Source organism: Mobula hypostoma, chromosome 6, assembly GCF_963921235.1.
Source record: "Mobula hypostoma chromosome 6, sMobHyp1.1, whole genome shotgun sequence".
In the NCBI taxonomy this organism is placed as follows: domain Eukaryota; kingdom Metazoa; phylum Chordata; class Chondrichthyes; order Myliobatiformes; family Myliobatidae; genus Mobula; species Mobula hypostoma.
This window is the reverse complement of record NC_086102.1, coordinates 304857-317217: the sequence shown is the minus strand read 5'-3', so window position 1 is coordinate 317217 and position 12361 is coordinate 304857.

Below are 12361 nucleotides of genomic sequence, written 5' to 3'. Positions count from 1 at the left end.
TTACACATTGTATCGGAGGGATAGGAAGGTAGGCAGAGGGGATGGTGTGGCTCTACTAGTAAAGAATGGTATCAAATCAGTAGGAAGCTGTGACATAGGATCGGAGGATTTTGAATCCTTGTGGGTTGAGTTAAGAAACTGCAAGGGTAAAAGGACCCTGATGGCAGTTATATACAGGCCTCCCAACAGTGGCTGGGAGGTGGACCACAGGTTACAACAGGAAATAGAAAAGATGTGTCAAAAGAGCAATGTTATGGTAGTCATGGGAGATTTTAACATGGAGGTCGATTGGGAAAATCAGATTGCAAGTAGATCTCAAGGGAGTTAGTTTGTTGAATGCCTAAGAGATAGCTTCTTAGAGCAGTTTCTTGGGGATCAGCTATACTGGCTGGATTGGGTGTTATGTAATGAACCAGAGGTGACTAGGGAGCTGAAGGTAAAAGAACCCTTAGGAACCAGTGATCACAATATGATTGCATGCAACTTGAAATTTGATAGAGAGAAAGTAAAGTCTGATGTAGCAGTATTTCAGTGGAGTAAAGGAAATGACAGTGGTATGAGAGAGGAGCTGGCCAAAGTAAACTAGAAGGAGCTGCTGGCAGGGATGTCAGCAGAGCAGCAATAGTGTGAGTTTCTGGGAAAAATGAGGAAGGTGCAGGACATGTGTATTCCAAAATTGAAGAAATACTCAAATGGTAAAATAGTACAACCATTGCTGACAAGGGAAATCAAAATTATGATAAAAGCAAAAGAAAGGGCAAACAACAAAGCAAAAATTAGTGCGAAGATAGAGGATTGGAAAGTTTTTAAAAACCTACAGAGAGCAACTGAAAAAATCATGAGAAGGGAAAAGATGAAATATGAAAGCAAGCTAGCAAATAATTTCAAAGTGGATAGTAAAAAATTTTTCAAGTATGTTAAAAATAAAAGAGAAATGAGAATGTACATAGGACCGCTAGAAAATGAAGCAGGAGAAATAATGCAGAAGAACGTCTGGCAGCTCTTAGGCTGTATCCCTGGAGTTCAGGAGAATGAGGGGGAATCTCATAGGAACATTCCGAATGTTAAAAGGCCTGAACAGATTAGATAAGGCAAAGTTATTTCCCATGGTAGGGGATTCTTGTACAAGAGGGCATGACTTCAGGATTGAAGGACGTCCATTTAGAACTGAGATGCAGAGAAATTACTTCAGTCAGAGAGTGGTAAATTTGTGGAAATTGTTGCCACGAGCGGCTGTGGAGGCCAAGTCATTGAGTGTATTTAAGGCAGAGATAGATAGATTCTTGATTAGCCAGGGCATCAAAGGGTATGGGGAGAAGGCAGGGTAGTGGGGATGACTGGAAGAATTGGATCAGCTCATGATTGAATGGCGGAGCAGACTCGATAGGCTGAATGGCCTGCTTCTGCTCCTATATCTTATGGTCTTATGGACTCATGGAGTTGTCAGAGGTTACAGAGGGACATCGATAGGATACCAAACTGTCTGAGAAGTGGCAGATGGAGTTCAACCCAGATAAGTGTGAAGTGGTTCATTTTGGTAAGTGTAATTTGAAGACTATAAGATTAATGGTAAGACTCTTGGCAGTGTAGAGGATCAGAGGGATCTTGGGGTCCATGCCACTGGACACTCAAATCTTCTGCGCAGGTTGACAGTGTTGTTGAGAAGGCATATGGAGTGTTGGCCTTCATCAACTGTGGGATTGAGTTCAAGAGCTGAGAGGTAATGGTATAGCTATCTAAGACCTTGGTCAGACCCCACTTAGAGTATTGTGTTCGGATCTGGTCACCTCACTACAGGAGGGATGTGGATACTATAGAGAGAGTGCAGAGGAGATTTACGTGGATGTTGTCTGGACTGGACAGGGTGCCTTATGAGAATAGGTTGTGTGTACTTGGCCTTTTCTCCTTGAAGCGACGGAGGATGAGAGCTGACCTGATAGAGGTGTATAAGATGATGAGAGGCATTGATCAGGTGAATAGTCAGAGGCTTTTTCCCAGGGCTAGCACGAAAGGTCATAGTTTTAAGGTGCTTGGAAGCAGGTACAGAGGGGATATCAGGGGTAAGATTTCACACAGAGAGTGGTGAGTGCGTGGAATGGGCTGCCAGTGACAGTGGTGAAAGCAGATACGGTAGGGTCTTTTAGGAGACTAAGGCAGGTACATGGAGCTTAGAAAAATAGAAAGCTATGCGGTAGTTTCTGGAGTGGGTTACATGGCCGCCACAACTTTGTGGAGCAAAGGGCCTGTAATTGCTGTAGATTTCCATGTTCTATGTTCTGAATGAATGTTCTGGGCTGAATAGCCGAATTCTGCTCCTATGTCTTATTGTCTTAGATGATACTGCTCTAGACAGTTGCTGCAGTTCTGCTAACCACACCATAGGAAGCTTATGGTTGCACTTGAGAGGGTACAAAGGAGATTTTCCAGGCTGCCGTCAGGGATGGAACATTTTATTTATGAGGACAGACTGAAAAGGCTGGTGTTGCTTTCATTGAAAAACTGAGGAGAATCCAATGGAGGCGTACAAAATGATGAGGAGCATTGTTGAGGTTGACAGAAGTTGTCTAAAACCATGGAATGTGGAATGTCCTGCAAGAGGGGCTAGTGTAGATAAGCACTCTCAACAACAAAGTAGCATCCAGACAAGCACTGAAAGTGCAAGGCATAGAAGGTTACAAATTAGAGAAGAGATAGAAAATGCATGACAAAAGGGCAATTTAGAAACAGTTAACAGGGGATTTTAATAAACTGGTAGATTGGGAAAATTAGGTTGATGCTGAATCCCATGAGAGAGAATTTCTAGCATGCCTAAGAGACTGATTTTTAGAGTAGATTGTGGTTGAGCCCACTCGGGGATCAGCAATTCTGGTTTGGGTGTTGTGTAATGAACTTGAATGGATTAGAAAGCTTAAGGTGAAGAACCCTTCAGGGAAAATGATCATCATATCATCAATTTGCCCTGAAATTTGAGAAGGAGAAGCTAAAATCAGATACATCAGTATTATAGCAGAGTAAGGGAATTGCAGAGGCATGAGAGAGGAGTTGGCCAGAATTGATTGGAAAAGAACACTGGCAGGAAAGATGGCAGTGCAACAATGGCTAGAATTTCTGGAAGCAATTCGGAAGGGACTGGATAGGTACATCCCAAAGAGCAATTAGTATTCTTGAGGCAAGATGACACAACCGTGGCTAACAAGAGAAGTCAAAGCCAACATAAAAGCCAAAGAAATGACATACAATATAGCAAAAATTAATGGGAAATTAGAAAATTGGCAAGCTTTTAAATTAACAAAAGGCAACTAAAAATGTCATTAAGAAGGTAAAGATGGAATATAAAAGTAAGAACATAAGAACTTAAGAAATAGGAGCAGGAGTAGGCCATCTGGCCTGTTGAGCCTGCTCCGCCATTCAATAAGATCATGGCTGATCTGACCATGGACTCAAGTCCACCCGCTTGCCTTTTCCCCATAACCCTTAATTTCCCCTACTGTCCAAAAATCTATCCAACCTTGTCTTAAATATATTTACCAATGCTTCACTGGGTAGAGAATTTCACGGATTCACCACTCTTTGCAAAAAACAGTTCCTCCTCATCTTTGACCTAAATCTACTCCCCCGAATCTTGAGGCTATGTCCTATAGTTCTAGGTTCTAGTCTCACCTACCAATGGAAATAACTTTCCTGCCTCTATCTTATCTATTCCTTTCATAATTTTCATAATATCCTTTTCATCTCCTCTCATCCTTCTGAATTCCAGCGAGTAAACTGGCCAATAATATTAAAGAAGATATCAAAAGTTTCTTCAGATACATAAAGTGTGAAAGAGAGGTGAGAGTGGATATTAGACCACTGGAAAATGATACTGGAGGTAGTAATTTGGGACAAGGAAATGGCGGATGAAATGAATACCCTGTAAGTATTTTCCATCAGTCTTCACTGTGGAAGACACTAGCAGTATGGTGGAAGTTCCAGCTGTCGGGCGTCATGAAATGTGAAGTTACCATTACTATGGAGAAGGTTCTTGAGGAAACTGGGAGGTTTGAAGGTAAATGCATAATCTGGACCAGATGGTATACACCGCAGGGTTCTGAAAGAGGTAGCTGAAGAGATTGAGATATTAGTAATTATCTTTCAAGAATCATTATATTCTGGAATGGTTCTAGAAGACTAAAAAATTGTAAATGTCACTCCACTCTTCAAGAAGGGAGGGAAGCAGAACAAAATTAATTATAGGCCAGTTAATCTGACCTCAGTGGTTGGGAAGATGTTGGAGTCGATGATCAAGGATGTAGTTCTGGAGTACTTGGGAGCAAATGATAAAACAGGCCAGAGTCAGCATGGTTTCCTCAAGGGAAAATCTTGCCTGACAAATCTGTTAGAATTCTTTGAAGGAATAACAAGCAGGATAGACAAAGGAGAATTGGTTGATGTTGCGTACTTGAATTTTCAGAAGGCCTTTGACAAGGTGCCACACATGAGGCTGATTGACAAGCTACGAGCCCACGGTATTACAGAAAAAACTCTAGCATGAGTAAAGCAGGGACTCATTGCAGGAAGCAAAGCATGTGAATAAAGAGAGCCTTTTCTGGTTGGCTGCTGGTGACTAGTGGTGTTCCACAGGGAACTGTGTTGGGACCAAGCAACACACATCAAAGTTGCTGGTGAATGCAGCAGGCCAGGCAGCATCTGTAGGAAGAGGTACAGTCGACATTTCGGGCCGAGACCCTTCATCAGGACTAGCTGAAAGAAGAGCTAGTAAGAGATTTGAAAGTGGGAGGGGGAGGGGGAGATCCAAAATGCTAGGAGAAGACAGGAGGGGGAGGGATGGAGCCAAGAGCTGCACAGGTGATTGGCAAGAGGGATATGAGAGGATCATGGGACAGGAGGCCTAGGGAGAAAGAAAAGGGGGAGGTGGGGGAAAAACCCAGAGGATGGGCAAGGGGTATGGTCAGAGGGACAGAAGGAGAAAAAGGAGAGAGAGAAAAAGAATGTGTGTATATAAATAAATAACGGATGGGGTACGAGGGGGAGGTGGGGCATTAGCGGAAGTTTGAGAAGTCAATGTTCGTGCCATCAGGTTGGAGGCTACCCAGACGGAATATAAGGTGTTGTTCCTCCAACCTGAATGTGGCTTCATCTTTACAGTAGAAGAGGCCGTGGATAGACATATCAGAATGGGAATGGGATGTGGAATTAAAATGTGTGGCCACTGGGAGATCCTGCTTTCTCTGGCGGACAGAGCGTAGTTGTTCAATGAAACGATCTCCCAGTCTGCGTCGGGTCTTGCCAATATATAGAAGGCCACGTCGGGAGCACTGGATGCAGTATATCACCCCAGCCGACTCACAAGTGAAGTGTCGCCTCACCTGGAGAGACTTGTCTGGGGCCCTGAATGGTGGTAAGGGAGGAAGTGTAAGGGCATGTGTAGCACTTGTTCCACTTACAAGGATAAGGGCCAGGAGGGAGATTGGTGGGGAGGGATAGGGGGGATGAATGGACAAGGGAGTTGCGTAGGGAGCGATCCCTGCGGAAAGCGGGGGGGGGGGGTAGGGAAAGATGTGCTTAGTGGTGGGATCCCGTTGGAGGTGGTGGAAGTTATGGAGAATTATATGTTGGACCCAGAGGCTGGTGGGGTGGTAGGTGAGGACAAGGGGAACCCTATTCCTAGTGGGGTGGCGGGAGGATGGAGTGAGCCCCCTCCTGTCTTCTCCTATCATTTTGGATCTCCCCCTCCCTCTCCCACTTTCAAGTCTCTTACTAGCTCTTCTTCCAGTTAGTCCTGACGAAGGGTCTCGGCCTGAAACGTCAACTGTACCTCTTCCTAGAGATGCTGCTTGGCCTGCTGTGTTCACCAGTAACTTTGATGTGTGTTGCTTGAATTTCCAGCATCTGCAGATTTCCTCGTGACTGTGTTGGGGCCACTTCTTTTCACATTATATGTCAATGATGGAATTGATGGCTTTGTTGCAAAGTATGCAGATGATACAAAGATAGGTGGAGAGACAGGTGGTGTTGAGGAAGTAGAGAGGCTACAAAAGGACTAAGATAGTTTATGAGAATGGGCAAAGAAATGGCAGATGGAATACAATGTTGGGAAGTGTATGGTCATGCACTTTGGTAGAAGAAATGAAAGGATTGTCTATTTTCTATATGAAGAGAAAACAGAATAAACTGAAGTGCAAAGGTACTTGGGAGTCCTTTTGCAGGATTTCTAGAGGTTAATTTGCAGGTTGAGTCTGTGGTGAGAAAGACAAATACGATGTTAAGCATTCATTTCAAGAGTACTAGAATATAAAAGCAAGGATGTAATATTGAGATTTCATAAAGCACTATTGAGGCCTCACTTGGAATATTGTGAACAGTTCTGGGCCCTTTATCTTAGAAAATACATTCTGAAATTGGAGAGGGTTCAAAGGAGGTTCACGAAAATGCTTCCGGGATTCAATGGCTTGCCGTATGAAGAGCATTTGATGGCTCTGGGCCTGTATTCACTAGAATTCAGGAGAATGAGGGGTGACTTCATTGAAACCTATCAAATGGTGAAAAGCCTTGATACAGTGGATGAGGAGAGGATGTTTCCTAAGGTGGGACCATCCAAGGCAAGAGGACACAGCCTCGGAATAGAGGGGCTTTTAGAACGGAGATGAGGAGGAATTTCTTTTGCCAAAGTGTGGTGAATCTCTGGAATTCTTTGCCACGGGCAGCTGCGGTGTCCAAGCCTTTAAGTATACTTAAGGCAGAGGTTGATAGATTCATGATTGATCGGGAATGAAGGGATGCAGGGAGAAGGCAGGAGGTTGGGTTTGAGAGGAAAATTGGTTATGGACTGAGTGCTGGTACTGCAATGAATGTAAATAGATACTTGCTGGTTGCATGGTCATCGTGAGCCAAACGGCTTGTTCCTGTGCTGAATCACTGGGGACCTTGCATCAGAACTACCGAGTATTGAAGGGAATTAATCCTTGTGCTAATGAAAAGCTCTCAGATTCCTACTCACCTCAAGAGCAATTTCACTTCTTTTTACTTCCGAGGGTTAAGGATTCATTTTTCTTCTTTTGCACCTGAAAATTGAACAATTCAGGATTAATCTGGGTTGTAAAATCCTGTGGGATTAATCGGGGTTGTAACAGTCATTCACGTGCTTGGCCAATAAATGTTGCCATGATAATTGGAAAGCATAACCTGCTGGATATTTGCAATAAGAACAAAAAATGCTGAAAATATTCATCTGAGGAGAAAGGACCCATGATAAAAGAGCTGAATGATCACTCGTCGGAGCTGAGGGAAGTCAGAAAACAATGCCTGAAGTAACACACACTTTAAGTTGCAGGGAAGTGAGAGAACACTGAGAAGGAGAGGAAGCTGAACGTAGAGAAGGTGACCAGGCAGAGAGAGGGAGATGGTCAGTCATAACCTGCTTAACATCTCCTCATAACTCAGGCCTCAAGTCCAGGCAACTTTCTCAGAAATCTTCCAGTTCAGTGATGTCCCTCCCATAACAGGGTAACTAAAACCCAACACAACATTCCAAGTGTAGCTTCACCAGCGTCTTGTCCAATGCAAGATAACATCCCACCTTCATTACTCAATAGTTTGACTGATGAAGCCCAATATGCCCAATGCTGCATTCACCACCCTGTGTACCTCTAACACCACTTTCAATGAATTATGTACTTGTACTCTTAGATCTTTCGTCCATAACCCTCCCCATGGCTGAATCACTCCCCGTGAAGTCATTATTTCATACAAATCATGAATGACAGCGATGTTTCATTCCCAGAAGAGCCCTATGCTTTTTATACACACTTTGAAAAGGAGGATGAAACTACAGCTATGAGGATCCCTATAGCACCCGGTGACCCTGTGATCTCTGCCTCAGAGGCAGATGTCAGACATTCTTTCAAGAAGATGAGCCCTCACAAAGCAACAGGCCCTGATTGAATACCTAGTAGGGTTTTGAAAACCATTGCCAACCAGCTGGCAGATTGGTTTCAATCCTGCTTCAAAATGGCACCAATCATACCGGTGCCCAAGAAGACCAGGGTGAGCTCCCATAATGACCATCTTTCAGTAGTCTCACATCTATGGTGATGAAGTGCTTTGAGAGGTTGTTTATGGCTGGAATTAACTCCTGTCTCAGCAACAACCTAGGCCCAGGGCAAACGGCCTATTGCCACAATAAGTCTACGGCAGGTGTGATCTCATTGGCTCTTCATGCGGCCAATCATGGGCCACGGGTGTAGAGAGAGTAGAGCAGAGGGTGAAACACACGTCCCTGAGGGGCGCCAATGTTGATTGTCAGCAAGGTGCAGGTGTTATTTTCTATCCACACAGGCTGTGGAAGTTGAGGATCGCATTAGTTGCTGAGGGAGGTACAGAAGTCCAGGTTTTGCAGCTTGATGACACAGGTATTGTTGGCAGAATTTCAGGTGGTGATGAGAGGGTGTACAGGAGTGTGATATATCAGCTAGTTGAGTGGTGTCGCAGCAACAATCTTGCACTCAAGATCAGTAAGACTAAAGAACGGATCGTTGCATTCAGAAAGATAAGACAAGGAAACACACACCAATCCTCATAGAGGGATCAAAAGTGGAAAGAGTGACAATTTCAAGTTCCTAGGTGTCAAAATCTCTGAGGATCTATCCTAGACCAAAGATATTGATGCGGCTACAAAGAAGGTATGACAGCAGTTATATTTCATTAGGAGTTTGAAGAGATTTGGCATGACACCAAAGGTACTCACAAATTTCTACAGATGTACCATGAAGAGCATTCTATCTGGCTGCAACACTGTCTGGTGTGGGTGGTGGTGGCGTGTAGCTATTGCACAGGATCGAAATAGGCTGCAGAGATTTATAAACTTAATCAGCTCCATCATGGGCACCAGCCTCCATAGTATCCAGGACATCTTCAAGGAGCGTTGCCTCGCAGCATCCATCATGAAGTGTCCCCATGACTCAGGACATGCCTTCTTCTCATTGCTACCATCAGGAAGAAGATACAGGAGCCTGAGGCACACATTCAGTGATTCAGGAACAGCTTCTTCCCCTCTGACATTTGATTTCTGAATGGACGTTGAACCCAGGAACACTACCTCATTTTTAATTTTTTTTAATTTTTGCACTACTTATTTAATTTAGCTATATAATATAAATATATAGTGCCTATAAAAACTATAAAAAGTATTCACCCCACCCCACCCCCATTGGAAGTTTCCATTGTTTGTTGTTTTACACCATCGAAACACAGTGGATTTAATTTGGCTTTTTTGATACTGATCAACAGGAAAAGACTCTTTCATGTCAAAGTAAGAACAGATCTCTACAAAGATAGCTGGAGAGGTTGAGGAAACAGAGCCTGCAGAGAGACTTGGATAGATTGGAAGAATGGTCAAAGAAGTGGCAAATGAAATACAATGTTGGAAAGTGTATGGTTATGCAATTTGGCAGAAGAAATAAACGGGCAGACTATTATTTAAATGGAGAGCGAATTCAAAATTCTGAGATGCAATGAGACTTGGGAATCCTCGTGCAGGATACCCTTAAGTTTAGCCTCCAGGTTAAGTCGGTGGTGAAGAAGGTGAATACAATGTTAACCATATAACAATTACAGCATGGAAACAGGCCATATCAGCCCTTCTAGTCCACGCTGAACTCTTACTCTCACCTAGTCCCATCGACCTGCACTCAGCCCATAACCCTCCTTTCCTTTCCTGTCCATATAGCTGTCCAATTTAACTTTAAACGACAACATCGAACCTGCCTCAACCACTTCTGCTGGAAGCTCGTTCCACACAGCTACCACTCTCTGAGTAAAGATGTTCCCCCTCATGTTACCCCTAAACTTTTGCCCTTTAACTCTCAACTCATGTCCTTTTGTTTGAATTTCCCCCATTCTCAATGGAAAAAGCCTATCCACGTCAACTCTATCAATCCCCCTCATAATTTTAAACACCTCTAACAAGTCCCCCCTCAACCTTCTACGCTCCAAAGAATAAGGACCTAACTTGTTCAACCTTTCTCTGTAATTTAGGAGATGAAACCCAGGCAACATTTTAGTAAATCTCTTCTGTACTCTCTCAATTTTATCGACATCTTTCCTATTATTCGGTGACCAGAAATGTACACAATATTCCAAATTTGGCCTTACCACTGCCTTACACAATTTCAACATTACATCCTCACTCCTATACTCAATGCTCTGATTAATAAAGGCCAGCATACCAAAAGCTTTCTTCACTACCCTATCCACATGAGATTCCACCTTCAGGGAACTATGCACCATTATTCCTAGACCCCTCTGTTCTACTGCATTCTTCAATGCCCTGCCATTTACCATATATGTCCTATTTTGATTAGTCCTACCAAAATGTAGCACATCACATTTTTCAGCATTAAACTCCATCTGCCATCTTTCAGCCCACTCTTCTAACTGGCCTAAATCTCTCTGCAAGCTTTGAAAGCCTACTTCATTATCCGCAACACCACCTATCTTAGTATCATCTGCATACTTACTCATACAATTTACCACCCCATCATCCAGATCATTAATATATATGATAAACAACATTGGACCCAGTACAGATCCCTGAGGCACACCGCTACACACCATCCTCCAATCTGAAACACAGTTACCCACCAATACTCTCTGGCATCTCCCATCCAGCCACTGCTGAATCCATTTTACTACTTCGATATTAATGCCTAACGATTGAACCTTCCTAACTAACCTTCCATGTGGAACCTTGTCAAAGGCCTTACTGAAGTCCATATAGACAACATCCACCCGCTTTACCCTCATCAACTTTCCTAGTAACCTCTGCAAAAAAATTCAAAAAGATTTGTCAAACAGGACCTTCCACACACAAATCCATGTTGACTGTTCCTAATCAGACCCTGTCTATCCAGGTAATTATATATACCATCTCTAAGAATACTTTCCGTCAATTTACCCACCACTGACGTCAAACTCACAGGCCGATAATTGCTAGGTTTACTCTTAGAACTCATTTTAAACAATGGAACCACATGAACAATACGCCAATCCTCCGGCACCATCCGTTTCTAATGACATTTGAAATATTTCCACACTAACTTCCCTCAAGGTCCTAGGGAATATCTTGTCCGGACCTGGAGACTTATCCACTTTTATATTCCTTAAAAGTGCCAGTACTTCCTCTTCTTTAATCGTCATACTTTCCATAACTACCCTGCTTGTTTCCTTTACCTTACACAGTTCAATATCCTTCTCCTTAGTGAATACTGAAGAAAAGAAATTGTTCAAAATCTCCCCCATCTCCTTTGGCTCCGCATATAGCCATCCACTCTGATTCTCTAAGGGACCAATTTTATCCCTCACTATCCTTTTGCTATTAATATAACTGTAGAAATCCTTTGGATTTATTTTCACCTTACTTGCCAAAGCAGCCTCGTATCTTCTTTTAGCTTTTCTAATTTCTTTCTTAAGATTCTTTTTACATTCTTTATATTCCTCGAGCACGTCATTAACTCCAAGCTGCCTATATTTATTGTAGATCCCACTCTTTTTCTGAACCAAGTTCCCAATATCCCTTGAAAACCATGGCTCTTTCAAACTTTTAACCTCTCCTTTCAACCTAACAGGACCATAAAGATTGACACCCCCAAAATTTCACCTTTAAATGACCTCCATTTCTCCATTACGTCCTTCCCATAAAACAAATTGTCCCAGTCCACTCATTTAAAACCTTTCGCATCTCCTCAAAGTTAGCCTTTCTCCAATCAAAAATCTCAACCCTGGGTCCAGTCCTATCCTTCTCCATAATTATATTGAAACTAATGGTATTGTGATCACTGTACCCGATGTGTTCCCCAACACATACCTCCGTCACCTGCCCTATCTCATTCCCTAACAGGAGATCTAACACTGCCCCTTCTCTAGTTAGTACCTCTATGTATTGCTGCAAAAAACTATCTTGCACACATTTGACAAACTCCAAACCATCCAGCCCTTTTACAGAATGGGCTTCCCAGTCTATGTGTGGAAAATTAAAATCTCCCACAATCACAACCTTGTGCTTACAACAAATATCTGCTATCTCCTTACAAATTTGCTCCTCCAGTTCTCGGTCCCCATTAGGTGGTCTATAATACACTCCTGTAAGCGTCACTACACCTTTCCCATTCCTCAGTTCCACCCAAATAGCCTCCCTAGACGAGTCCACTAATCTATCCTGCCAGAGCACCGCGGTTATATTTTTTCTAACAAGCAATGCAACACCTCTTCCTCTTGCCCCTCCTATTCTATCACACCTGAAGCAACGAAATCCTGGAATATTTAGTTGCCAATCACACCCCTCCTGCAACCACCTTTCACTAATAGC